Genomic DNA, 14429 nt, shown 5'->3' on the forward strand with positions numbered 1-14429 from the left:
CTGACCTTTAGCTGTGGGAATTTAAATACAAAATAAATGAAATTGAGAGAGCAGTAGGGTTTGTAAATCTGGAATGTCAGTATCATGTGAAACACTGGCCTCCCTTGGGACCAGAACGATAGCCTAGTGGTTAAAGTCCTCACTTTTCACGCGCCTGGGATCCCATATGGGCGCCGGTTCTAATCTCAGTGGCCCCGCTTCCCATCCAGCTCCCTGCCTGTGGCCTGGGAAGGCAGTTGAGGATGGCCCAAAGTCTTTGTACCCTGCACCCGCATGGGAGACCCGGAAGAGGCTCCTGGATCCTGGCATCGGATTGGCTCAGCTTCAGCCGTTGCGGCTGCTTGGGGAGTAAACCATCCCATTGGATGGAAGATTTTCCTCTCTGTCTCTCCTCTCTGTATATCTGCCTTTCCAATAAAAATAAATAAATCTTAAAAAAAAGAAGACTGGCTTCCCTTCACTCATCACTACAATCAGTTATATTATACACATTACCTGATGGCATGGGATTTAGTAATAATATTCGAAAACATAAAAGAAGATTGTGAAATGAAATACTCTGAATTATTTTGACAAACTCTCTTGGCAATAAACCCTGGCACAGTGCTACTGCTATGCTTTCAATTACATTAATTTAAGTCAAATGGAAAATGATCCTTTACTCCCATGGTGGCTGTCTATTGTTTTCTAAATGGCATTCAAGAATAAAAATGCAAATTTGCATGGAAAATAAAGTTATTTATTGTTCTTTTTGTGCTTTCTCACAAAATATAGAGATACATGTTTTTGTTAAATTTATTTGTAATTTGGGCATGTTTTATTTTAATAATCCAAAAATACTTAATCATAATGACACACTTTCCTGGTGTGACTTAGAATGTTGTCAAACTTCTCTGTGGCAAAAAGTTGATGCAACTTATAATTTTCCCCAAAGGCATTCTTTCATTTATTTTCTTGGGGCATCCTAATGGGATTGGATTTTGCAACCGATTGAATGTGTTAATAACCCTGTCCTTGTTTGATGAGTCTGTGATTAACTCTAAAACTTCTCTCAACTAATGATGATTTTGTGTGTACAAGTATGCCTAAGTGTAGTTGTGTGTGTGTGCGTGTGGTATGTATGTATGGTGTATGTATGTGGTATATGTGTGTATGGGAGGTGTGTGTGGTGTGTCACTGGTGTGTGGTGTGTGTGTGTGTGTGTGGTATGTATGTATGGTGTGTGTATGGGAGGTGTGTGTGGTGTGTCAATGGTATGTGGTATATGTGTATGTGGTGTGTGTGTGTGGTATATGTGTGTATGTGTGTGTGTGTGGTATTTTTGTATCTTCAGAACTGCCACTAGCTTTGTGACTTTGAACCGCTCTAACTACAAATTGTATCCCATTGTGGATGACTTGTCATGATTCCTGTTCACACAGTATTACCGAATGTCACTTTGCACCTTAAAATTAACACGGTGATTTCCAAACAGAAGGAGTAGGAAGTAACTCTGTGTAATTAAACTCACAAATTACACATTTTTGATTTTTTCATGTTTATATTACTTGTCATTAGCAGCCCTTGGTCTAAACTTTTACAACATCCTATGGTATTATTGAAAAATCAGAATTGACATGAGAAAAAAACAAAGCAAAAAGATGAACAAAAGCAATGCTAGTGTGAATCTATTTCCAAAATGTTGAGGGGGTATTCTAATAATCATGAGAAAGTTGGCAGTTGGATTTGAAAAGCAACAAGACCTAACCAAGCTTAGTAAAAATATATTTCTTGAAGTTTGAGAAATCTGCTTTGCCACAGTATCTGTTTTTGCATCTGCTTTGGTTGGAGAGGCTGGACCCTGCAAAATGAGCAGGCAGTAAATACCCTTGTGCGACACAGTCAGAAGCAATGCATGTGTTCCAGAGGATATTGTTTCCATTAGAGCCTGTTGAGTGGAGTGTACGGGTGACACTTTGGACTGACAAGTGGAGTTTCCCATACCCTTTATGTATCTATGGAGCCAAAACTCAAGCAACCAATGTGAACTTTAGAGAGACCCTAGTGGAAGAAAAGTACCCATTGGAAGCTGTATCTCATTGATTCAGGAGTTGGATAGGACCAGTCCCTAGGTCTGTGGAAGCTGGATTTGTATGTTGCTAAACAGACATCTGGAGTTATCTGCTGGTTCCTGGGTGAATCATCCAATATTACCAACAAAACTTATTAAGGGACCAAGAAGTGTGCACCCTATCAAGACAAACAACACATCATTTAGAAAAACAGGTGTTAGGATCCAGAATAAGAGCAGAAGAGAATGGCTGAATAAAAGACACACAGTGCAGGTGGGAGGTGGGTGAGGGAGAGAGCTGAGACGGCTGTGTTGTGTTGGGGGCCAAAGGCATGGGTGGGTTTCCTTAATGCTGTGTGAAGCAGCTGCTAATAGAAGAATCAGGACGAGGACTAGGGGCTCAGGCATGCAGCGTAAAACCTTTTGTATTAAGAACTGAAAATGCTCACATGGACCATGATACTAACCTTGGCATCAGCTTGTGTGGTTGTGAGCCAATCAGAGAGTACATCTAGATCTCACATTCCTAAAAAAAAGAGGCTGCAAATTTTGAAATGCTGTCTGCAGATGTGTATATATATATATATATATATATATATATATATATGTGTGTGTGTGTGTGTGTGTATGTATATATGTATATATATATGTAGATATATATAAATTGAATTATGAGGTAGGTATTGCCTCAATTCTATTTCTGCTGATATTGTGGCTTATATAGTAACTTCTTACTCTCATTATTAAAACTCTTCTACAAATCAATTTCTTGAGTGTATGTATTAAAACCATCCTTTGTGGGCTTTCTTGTGGGCTTTCTTGTTTTAATTTTCATTTTATTTGGAATGTAATGAGAGAAAAAATTTGTCAGCAGTTCATTCTCCAAGCAAAACCACCAGAGACAACCAGGGCTGTGTCAGTCCAAAGCTAGGATTCCAAAACTCTGCTCCATACTCCACGTGGGTGGCTGGTAGGGAGTCGGGCAGTTGAGCCATCATCTTCCACCTCCCAGGATGTATTTTAGTAAGAGGTGAATTCGAAGATTGGAAGCAGAGTTGCTGGGACTCAAACCAGGCACTCCAGTGTGGAATTGGGTTCCCCCAGCTTCTAGTTACATGACTGTGCCAAATACCTACTTTTCGTTCTGGCATTAAAGGACTGCAGTTGACTGTATTAATAAGATACCTTTCATGTTATCATATATGATCTTACTTCCCTGTTCTCATTTCCAGATTCCGTAATTATTAAAATGTATATTACGTATCTTTTCATTGCTGTCAGTTGTGACTTCCTCTGGTTGTTTTATTACTTTAGAATTAATGAAACACTTTTCCTTTGCTTGCCACTGATTCATGTCTCATCATGGATTTCATATTTAATACAATTCATGCTTATGTTTTAAAATACTCCATGGCATATATGTATGTATACATCTTGTCTGTGGCATGGGGGTTGTTGTAAGTCACAATTTGCAGTTTCAAGAGGTGATTGGAGATTGTGTTTCTAAGTTAACTTGGCTGTGTAATTAGGGATTTTTTGTGCATAAAATTATCACATAATCAAAACATGTTTTAAGTGAGTAACTTTGTTTTAACTTAAACGGACATAAGGGAGTCGTTGGGCTGGCTGAGGATGCATAGTGCCTTTTCTCCAGCAGGATCCCAAGAGGTCAGCTCATAAACAAGTAATTATTGAACACACCCAAGAGAATTTTCATCCAATTCCCACATCTGCCATTAGGCAAATTGCTTAATACCCTTGTCTTTCTTTCTGCAAGGTTGCACTGAGGATAAAGTTAGAGACCCTGGAAATCTTTTCTTCAAAAGCCAGAATATCCTGCAATTTTGTCTTCATCTTGACCAAAATCATTATATAATACTTACCACACATCATTTGCATGAAAGAAAGCTAATGTTTTCATTGCAAATATCCTTCACACAGCTAAAGATTGCATTCTTACACAGATAATGGAGTTTGTTGATTTCTTGACCAGCTTGTTGCAGAGGCAATGTGTCTTAAAAGATAACACTCTGATTCCATTTGCATGACAAAGACAATGCTGTTGAAGACAGGATAATTGTTTTCAGATGTATGTTTTTGTGTGCTGCACAAATAATACTGATCACGCATGAAATCTTAGGTGAAGATCTTATGATTCAGAGTAGCAAAGGCGTATGTACCTACTCTGCCTGGACCATCCTATGGGGCCTTGGAGCTCAAAGAGGTTGTGGTTCTGCGGCCTGTTATCTAGGCCTGCCTCTATTTCACCTTTACTACCTTGCAACAGCTTTGGTATTCACTTGGATGCCTCCAAAGGCCAATGTTTTGAAGAATCGGTCACCTAAGTCTCAGGTCAACAGTTCATGGAGTAAAAGTAGACATTGGTTCCAACTGAGTCACTGGAGACACATCATGAGAAAGTAGTTCTCGTAACCAGGTTGCTTGTATAATTCTCACTTAGGTCCAGTTGTTTCTTCCTGGTTCCTGGCTTCCTATGTGATCTTTGTCCTGGCACCCGTTCTGTCATCCTTCTCCCTTGGCAGGCACCAAGCCAACGAGTCCACCCAATCTCAGAGTGTGACCCTAAAAACTTTAAGTGGAAATAAGTATCTTTCCTTCAAGAGCAGCTTGAAAAACCAAATAACACATACCTCTTCACACAGCAAGCATTTAAAAAATTACTTTTTAAATTTTTCGTGGATGGAGAGAGCTGCCCATTCCCCACTTTGGCTTATGCTTATGAGGTTTATTCCCAAGTGGAAAGGCCCCTGGCTCAGTTTGTCCATATCCTTCACAGAGAAGACAACACATCTCTTGTTGAATGGCTGCACACGCAAGCTAGACTGCTTCTGTTTGAATCCCACTAATTTTATCATGAGCTGCATAATCTTGGGCAAATTCTTGGGCTCTTCATATTTGTCTCATTAATGTACAAAATGTGGAAGCACCTGTATGTGTTCCATAGATTGTGGTTAAAATTTCAGTAGGTATCCCTCACATAATATTTATCACTTTAGCCCTTTTTAAGTGCACACTTTCGTGTCATTAAAGAGCATATACACTGTTTTGATACCTATTGCCTATAACGATCTCCAGCATTTGTTTATGATCCTAAACAGAATCTTTGTCATGTTTAAAAGCCAGCAGCCATTTACATACGTCCAAACAGCCTCTGGCAACCACTGGTCTGCTTTTTCTTTGTTGTAGTGGATATTCTAGATCCATCTAGTGAATGGAGTCATACAGTATTTGTTACTTTGAAAGCGGTCATGCTGGTGGCTGTGAGGTGGTACTACACTGCAGCTTTGACTTTAACTTTCCATGTGAGCAGTGACATTGAGAATTTTCCCCTGGAAAACAGCTTGTTCAAGGACTTTGCATGTGGAAAGGAAGCATAACTTGGACTTAGAGAAGTTAACAAAGACTTTCAGGAGCAGTTCCATCTAATCTGAGACAAAATTAAAATTCAGGAAAAAGGAAGATAATGCTTTCAGTAATGGCATCAACTCACTCAAAGCATGGCGGAGATAAGAGAAAATACTACACAGAGAGCCTGGAGAAGGTTCAGTGTGACTGGAAGGGCAAATGCCTGGAGAGAAATGGCAGGAGATGTGGTTGAAGCAGGAATGAAACCCCAGACAATGAAAAGAGCCTGGATTTGTATTCAAAACAATGATGAATCAAAGATATTAATCAGAGATATAAAACATGTCACTTGTATCCTGGAAAGATTACTCTTAGACTTGCTCGCACTGGCACTGTCTGGGAGGGGTAGAACCTGGCAGCAGGGAGATGAACTGACCCAGTCATTCAGAAACAGGGGTGATACCAGTCTAAACAGGTGGAAGGGTAGTGAGCGTGAAGAATAGCAGTGAAACTTAAGAAAGTTCTTAAAGTAAGCATGGAACTTGCAATTCAACTCCGAGTAAGCAAGTGAAGGAGAAGAAAGACTCAAAAATGATGGTGGGTTTTCTAAGCTTTGTTAAATCTGTATGAGTATTGATATTTTTTTTTAAAAGTCACAAAGGAACATGTTCTAGGGAAAAGATTGAGGGATTCGGTTTTGTAGATGGTGAGTTGGCAGGGCTTTTCAAATGCTCAAGAGAGATTCCCAATCTGCTTGTTCACAACCACATTCAAAGCTTGGAAGACAGCTTAGATTCAGTGAAAAATCTAAGATGTTTCACATCTTGCGTGCAAGAACAACCACAGGAATGGTGAGACAAACTAAGGAGAGTGTCTGGGACAGAAAGAGAAAATGGTGCAGCAAAGTATATGAGCAATAACGTTAAAGGGACTAACTTAAGAGACTAACAGATGACCAACTGTCCCTTAGAAGGACAAAGGTGTAAGGAGGCTGGGGGAGAATTCGTAAACCAAAAATAAAGTCTCTCAGAAAACAGGATTGGTAATGGTTCCCTTAAAAAAAAAGTGCCAAGTAATACAGCACAGGATACTATTATCTCAAAGGCAACAGGAATTTCGTTTTTCCTGTGGGAATGAAAAATATAAGAAATCCTTGCTTCATGAATTAGAATGTTCCTGTGCCACCTTACTTAAATTTGTAACCCCAAATATGCATGAAATAATATCTTACAGATCGTGAATTCTTGTCCTTTTTTAAACAAAACATATATGACCACCCCTGGCTGGAGTACACACATGGATGAGGTACAGTTTCTGCCTTCACGGAAGCTATTTTCAGGATTGTAAAAGGAGAGATGCACAAATGACAACCAAGTGTGGGTTGTGCTGCAGCAAATTCATCAGAGGAGTGACATGGATGGTTTTTACAAAGGTCGTGCTGATATCGGCCAACGGGAAGGCTCTCTTCTTTTTGGCCCCTGAGTTGGGCCACACAGACAGGTCAGCCGTCATCATCCTGCTTCTCCAGGACTGGCAAGTCTTTCTGGGATCCTCTTTGGTTGCGACTGACCTTGTACTCAACCCTACATGTTTGTGACCCACCAGTAGGATTCTCTTGTCTCTGCTTTAGGTACCAATGGTGTTGCAACAAGTATACTAACGTGGTTGTGCATTCACCCCAAGGCATCCACGGTTCTGCAATAAAACACAAATTGCGACTTTGCTTTCTTGTCTAAGTCATTTTTTTTCCATTTAGAAAGGACATAGGAACTCTTTGGGGACCACCTGGTAGTCATTAATGTTTTTTGACCGCAGCCTTGAGTCATGTTCCCTGTTAATCTCCTGGTTGGAGGTCTGGGATGGGATGCAATAGGTAAAACAGTATATGAGAGGATGTTATCACCCCTTCAGATGACACACCCTTTCCTGTACAGTAGGCCCCCTGCACCTGCAAGGCCCTCATTGGTGGACTCCACCAAGTGTAAATAAAAATATCCAAAGAAGAAAGCATTTGTCTTCCCACTGAGCATGGGCAGTCTTTCAGTTTTGGCAAATTATTCTCAAAGAGTACAGTATATCATCTATTCACAATAGATTTTACATTGAATTGGACATAAGTGATGCAAACATACTCTAAGGTACACAGGAGGATATGCAGAGGTTCTATGCATATACAGTAGATATCATTTTATTTGTAAAGGACTTAAGCATCTGTGGATTCCAGCATTTGTAGAGAGTTCTGAAATAAATCCCTCATGGGTGCTTAAAGGAGGAGTCTATTTAATTCTTATCACCCTGCTTAAATTTTAAATATGCTTATTAATATCTTGACAAAGATCCTGGTTCCTGAGGAAGATGTGATAAACCTGTTAAAATGATTTTCCCAAATGAAAGGGAAATGAAACCTCTTAAATTGTTTTTTTTAATGTCTTTATTTCTTATTCAAAAGGAAGATTTACAGAGAGAAGGAGAGACAGAAAGAAAGATCTTGTGCCCACTGGTTCACTCTTCAAGTGGCCACAAGGGTCAGAGCTGAGCTGATCTAAAGCCAGGAGCCAGCAGCTTCTACCAGGTTGCCCATATACAGGTGCAGGGAACCAAGGCTTTGGGCCATCCTCTACTGCTTTTCCAGGCCACAAGAGGGAGTTGGATGGGAAGTGGATCCATATGGAATTCATATGGGATCCTTGTGTGTGCAAGGTGAGGACTTAACCACAGAGCCATTGCCCTGGGCTTGAAACTTCTCTCTATAATGTTTGGCTGGAACTAGAAAGGAAGACATAATTTGCCTTGGGAGTGGGCATGTCATTCATACCTGTCTAAAACAGAAACACTAAAAGTGAGACCAAAAATATTGAGACAACCCATGAAAATTTAGGATTTACCATATAGACAGCTGTTAAAATCTGGGTTGTCATGATTTACTCTGTGGGGGAACTCGTTGAATTGCTGTCTGTGATACCAACATCCAAGTTTGAGTTCCAGCTGCTCCCCATTCGGATCCAGTTGCCTGCGAACACATCTAAGAAAGCAGTGGAAGATGGCCACATACTTGACACCCTGAGCCACCCATGTGGAAGAGCCCTGTTTGCTTCCACGTTTGCTGACCTTGAACTGCCCTAACACATCTCATCTTGGCTGCTTATTCAGAAATCAGGGCTGCCCACAGATACCAAGAAGTTTCCTGAGGAGAAGAGCATGGCAATCCAGGGAGGCTGCAGGAACTCGGTGACATCTGATACCCAGGTCTAACAGCTAAGTTGTTGTTTCCATAGAAGCCCATGTCTTTGCCCCATCACATTAAATGTTTTATGTGACTACAGGGATAGATCAGGGGAGGGAAAGATTTTGATAAAACAGAACAATTGCTTTTAAATACTTTGCTTTGACAGTACCATCAAATAATGTGGAGCGATCTGAATTTTTGTGATAAGGTCCCTGGATCAGCTGTCCTTGGTTTCAAGTAAGGCTACTCATTCTCAGTTACAGGGATACACTACACATTGGCTAACGTATTGCAACACCCCATTTAATGAACTCTCAAACATGAGCATCCTTTTCTATGCACTGTATCAATGCATCCACTTATCTACTTGACTTTGTACCATCCTTCCAAATCTGGACATTTGGTACTCCTTTCCTCGCCCCCCAGAAATGAACATCTTTTTCACTCTGTCTTAATAGCGCTAGAGAGTAAATACAGAGTGTTAGATTTGCTGCAATCACAGCAAATGTAAAATATATCAATGTAAAGTTGATTTTTAACTGATTTTATTTTATACAGATTCAACATCTGATCTTCATTTTGTGTTATGAACTGAACAATATTTAAGTACAGTTAATAAGTTATTTGAATGCCCACCAGGGTGAGTCCTTTTGCAATTCAGCTGTCTGTAAGCTTACGTAACCCTGGACTGTGTTTCAGTTAAAAGCAATGTGTTTTTGAATGATAACACTGATAAAAGAAGTGGTTCGCGGTATATAATAAGTACTCAGTGAGAGTGATCACAGCATAGTGCGTCCAAACAGGGAAAGGAAACTCCCGCACACCTTCTTCTGCAATAAAGGAAACACAAAGTTCAGGACTCAGTTCCCTTTTCCGAGTTTTGAAATGTGTGTCTTTTCGATCGGGCTTAAGCAGAGAACTCTGAAGGCCAGGGAATTGCCCAATCGCTGTTATTTTAAGCATTTTTGTAATTCTTTTTTTACAAGAGTTCAGACAAAGGAAATTTTTGAAAAGCTGCTTTTTGCACAAAGCAAGTAAGCATGTATTAGCCTCTGAAATGTCATCTAAAATAGAGTAGAGAAAAAGAGTCCTTTAAAGATCATTGTTCACCTAATTACAATTTCATCTCCATTTTACTAGCTAAATTTATATGTTTTGTGGCAATGGAATTGCAAAATCCCTCACAAAATAACAAGTGCTTTTCAGAACTTTGATTACCAAAGACTGCAAAGAATTATGTAATGTGTACAACACCACATGAAGGACAACTGATTTAGGGGAAAATTACTTTAAAACTGTCTATTACTAGATCCTTCATGGGTCCCCATTAGATGTAAGAAATATCAACCGAGGAAATCATTTTTCTTGCAAGTGTGTAAATGTAACAGAATATCAATTTTCCCCCAAAATACTTACATACATAAATGTTTATAAAATTATATTGTTAGATATGGTGGATTATGCAATCATGAATGTGGCATGTGTCTACCTTCTGAGAGCATGTGGCTTACCTAGAGAAAGAAATCAAATAACAAAAAATGCATATGTGACAAGGTATTATTGCTATCAGTTGATGAAGACCAAATTCCACAGAAGGAATTACCCACAGCTGCAGGACACAGGAAAGAAAGGGCTCGGAAATCCGTGGATTCACAATGTAGATCATCCTGTCTGGGATGGGGAAGATTTTTCTGCCAAGGACAGTTGGATATTTAAGAGTTGGTGAGCCATAGATACATTGATTTTGAGTTCTACGTATGATTGCCTTAATCAGGCCAAATGATTTTGCAGACCTTACATGACCCATGGGTCCCACTCTGGCAAACTAAGGTTCAAGGGTGGACAGATAGGAACGTCCACTCAGCCTCCGTGGAGTGCAGGCTAGCATGAAGAAGTCAGGTGAGACGATTGAGATACCTGGAGCCCTCCTGCCAGACTGTACATCATGTACATCACTGTACATCATGGACTGAAAGGAACAAAAAGAGGTGGGAGGGCCATGCAGAGATTATAAGGGTGAAGGAATCAGAGCTTGGACAGGGGAAGCAGGGCAGTCCTGAATGAGCATCAGAAGGACCCGAGATGTTAATCAACCAAGGGGATGGAGAAATTGCAGAGAAGAGTGCAGGGAGAAGCTAAAGAGCATTTATTCACCAGTTTTTCGTGTGTGCCTGGAAAAGTGAAGGTAGCTTGACATGCCTGGAGATGACAGACACGGGGCTTAGCAGCAGGCTTGAGGAGTAGAATGAGAAAAATCACAAATCTGTAAAAACTTGGGCTACATGCCCTGCCCGGGATTGAGATGAGTATTGTGTATTTGGTGTAAAATAATCAATTATTGTTAAGTCATTTGAACTTTTAGATTTTAAATTCTTTCTGAAAAATCTTGCGTTTATTGAATTGCTAGATCACTGCCAGAATATGACAATCTCCAAATACTGGCAACTCAAAATCTTCCCTTTCCATGTGGTGGTCTGGATCATAAGAACTGGAGTTTGTACTTAGAGAAAACGATCAAATGGAAATCATATCACGCTTTTTTCACTTTATAATCCACACGAGGATTCCAACACAGTTCTTAGTGTTACAATTGTTTGGAAAGTATGCTTGCGAAGCACACAGATTAAGTTTAGGATGTATGAGTTTTTGAAACACTTGGGTATATTTCATTAGAATCAACATTTTTTTTCTGTTAAGGATTAATTTTTTAAGGTTTGTTTATTTTTTTATTGGAGAGTCAGATTTACAGAGAGAAAGAGAGAAAAAGAAAAAGATCTTCCATCTGTTGATTCGCTCCTCAAATGGTTGCAACAGCCAGAGGTTCCTTAAGCCAGGAACCAGGAGCTTGTTCCAGGCCTGCCAAGTGGCTGCAGGATTCCAATGCTTTGGGCCGTCCTCCGCTGCTTTCCCTGACCGCAAACAGGGAGTTGGATGGTAAGTGGAGCAGCCAGGACATGAACTGGTGCCTAGTTGGGATCTCGGTGCTTTGAGGCGGAGGATTAGTCAGTTGAGCCATTATGCTAGCCCCAAAGGGTCTACTTTTGATTTTTCAGTAATTTTAGGATAAACAGAAAAAATAGATATGAGATTAAAAATATTGCTTCTAAATGCAATATTTTGGTGTAAGTACCATTGTTTCGAAGTTTGCTGGCCATAAACATGCAATGCCGTTGGTCCAAGCTCTGGACATGAATTCGCAGTTTGCTTGGTACAAGATAATGTATTGGGTAGTCAAAACCCAAGGAAGTATTTAAAGTATTAATTTACAGATTAAACGCTGTGGTCAGTGTTAATATTAGTAAGCAAATCAGAAGTTCTGACTTTATGGTTATTCATTCAAATTGTCAAAAGTACAGCTCAGTCATTCCTGAATGATCATATGCCATAATCTACTGATCAGAAGGTATTCTTTGAACCGTTGGACAGGTCGCTCTGAGCTGTGACTGAAACGGACAGGATCGTTTAAGAAATCTTTCAGTGTTACGACTGCCGAACTGAACAAGGGTATTTTGTGAAAACTTACTCAAATATCCCATATGGTACAGTCTGTGATGAAACAAACTTTCCTGGAGTTACTAAGTATTACAGCTATTTCATAATTACCAGGGAGAATCGGGAAACTTGACAATACAATCCAGTACAGGTTACCTTTACAAGTAGGTAACCTTGGGCCCGGCGGCATGGCCTAGCGGCTAAAGTCCTCACCTTGAATGCGCCGGGATCCCATATAGGTGCTGGTTCTAATCCTGGCAGCTCTACTACCAATCCAGCTCCCTGCTTGTGGCCTGGGAAAGCAGTCAAGGACGGCCCAAAGCCTTGGGACCCTGCACCCATGCGGGATACCCGGAAGAAGTTCCTGGATCCTGGCTTCGGATTGGCATAGCACCAGCCGTTGTAGTCACTTGGGGAGTGAATCATTGGACGAAAGATCTTCCTCTCTGTCTCTCCTCCTCTCTGTATATTTGACTTTCCAATAAATAAATAAATCTTAATAAAAAAAAAAAGTAGGTAACCTGGTCAGTCATGTTGGAATTCTTAATTTAATTGATGTAAAATAACTAATTTGAAAAACACATTTTCTAAGTGTTTATATTTTTATTGCTAACTATGAACAATGCAAAGAGTGCAAATCCAAAAACTGTAAACCTATTAAAGGAAAACATAGGAAGCAGTCTCCAAGATATAGGAACAGGGAAAGGCTCCTTAGGAAAGATGCCCAAAGCACAGGCAGTCAAAGACAAAATAAACAAATGAAACTACATCAAACTAAAAAGCTTCTGTACAGCAAAGGAAACAGTTGACAAAGAAGCAAGCAACAGAATGGGAGAAAATCTTTGCACACTACACAACTGATAGGGGACTAAAATCCAAGATTTACAAGGAGTTTCAGAAACTCAGGGACAGTAAAAAACTAACTAGAAAATCATGTGAAGAAATGAGCAAAAGGAAACGAATAGACTTTTTTCAAAAGAACAGATTCAAATGGCTAACAGACTTATGAAAATATGTTCAGGCTCCCCATCTGTCAGAGAGATCAAATGAAAACCACACTAAGGTACCACCTAGCTCCAGTGAGACTGGTCTACATTCAGAACTCTACTAACAACACCTGCTGGTGTGGATGTGGGGAGTTGTGGGAGGATGTACCCTCCTTCACTGCTGGTGGGAGCGTAGGCTAGTACAACCACTGTGGAAATCAGTATGGAGAGCGCTCATTGCAAATAAACCTGCCATATGACCCAGCTATTCTGCTCCTAGGAATATACCCAAAGGAAATGAAAACTGCATCTGATAAAGGGATCTGTAATCCTATATTTAAAGCAACACAATCTACAATAGCAGAAATATGGAAATATTCCAGATGCCCATCCAAAGAGGAGTGGTTGAACAAACTGTGGCACATCTACTCCACAGAATATTACTCAGCCAACGAAAAGAATGAAATTGTATCATTTGCAACTAGATAGTTCCAACTAGAGACCATTATGCTTAGTAAAATAAGTCAACCCCGATAGGACAAATATCATATGTTCTCTCTAATATAAGAAAATCATTATGCAGAAAGGTCAGTAACCCTATTCATACTGTTTTTGCTGCATCCCATGCGTTTTGATGTTTGTTATTTCATGTTTATTTCTTCCAAAGTATTTCTTTTCTCTTGTTGAATTCACTGCTGGTTCATGGATCACATGGTGGCATCCTTTTACCCAAGAAGCTTTTGTGTTTCCTTTTTGTCACCGATGTGATGGTGGTTATACAGTGAATCCTTAGTGACATAATTTTGTGGTTGTTGTTTTATCTTCATACCTGTTGTTGACTTTGTTTCGTGGCTTCTCATTTAAGGGAATGTATAGTGATGGCGTAGCAGAGACTACCATATCCAGATGTGAGGATACAATGCAATATGCATCCCTACTTCCAAATCAAAGATGGGCTCGCAATGAAACTGTTGGAATATCTAGACAATGGGATACTGAACTGTCTGACATTGTCGGTACCAGCCGTGTCGAGGCATACTTAAATAACAGATGGAATCATGACTCCTTATGAAGGGCTATACTATTACAATAACATGGGGAAAAACAGTTGGGGGATGGGAATTTGGGGGAGGGGAATCCCAGACCCTATCAGATTATACCATAAACTAAAAAAAAAAAAAAAGAGTGAAATCCCACTATAAACTCAAAAACTAACAACTGCTCTTGTATTGCGTAAAACCCAAAGTGATGTCTAGACAATGAATGTCATGGGTAATGACTAAGCTTCATTCAATGAACATAATTCCAT

This window comes from Ochotona curzoniae, unplaced genomic scaffold (genome assembly GCF_017591425.1).
Source record: "Ochotona curzoniae isolate NIBS_2020 unplaced genomic scaffold, NIBS_Ocur_1.0 contig_4064, whole genome shotgun sequence".
NCBI classification, from domain to species: Eukaryota; Metazoa; Chordata; class Mammalia; order Lagomorpha; family Ochotonidae; genus Ochotona; species Ochotona curzoniae.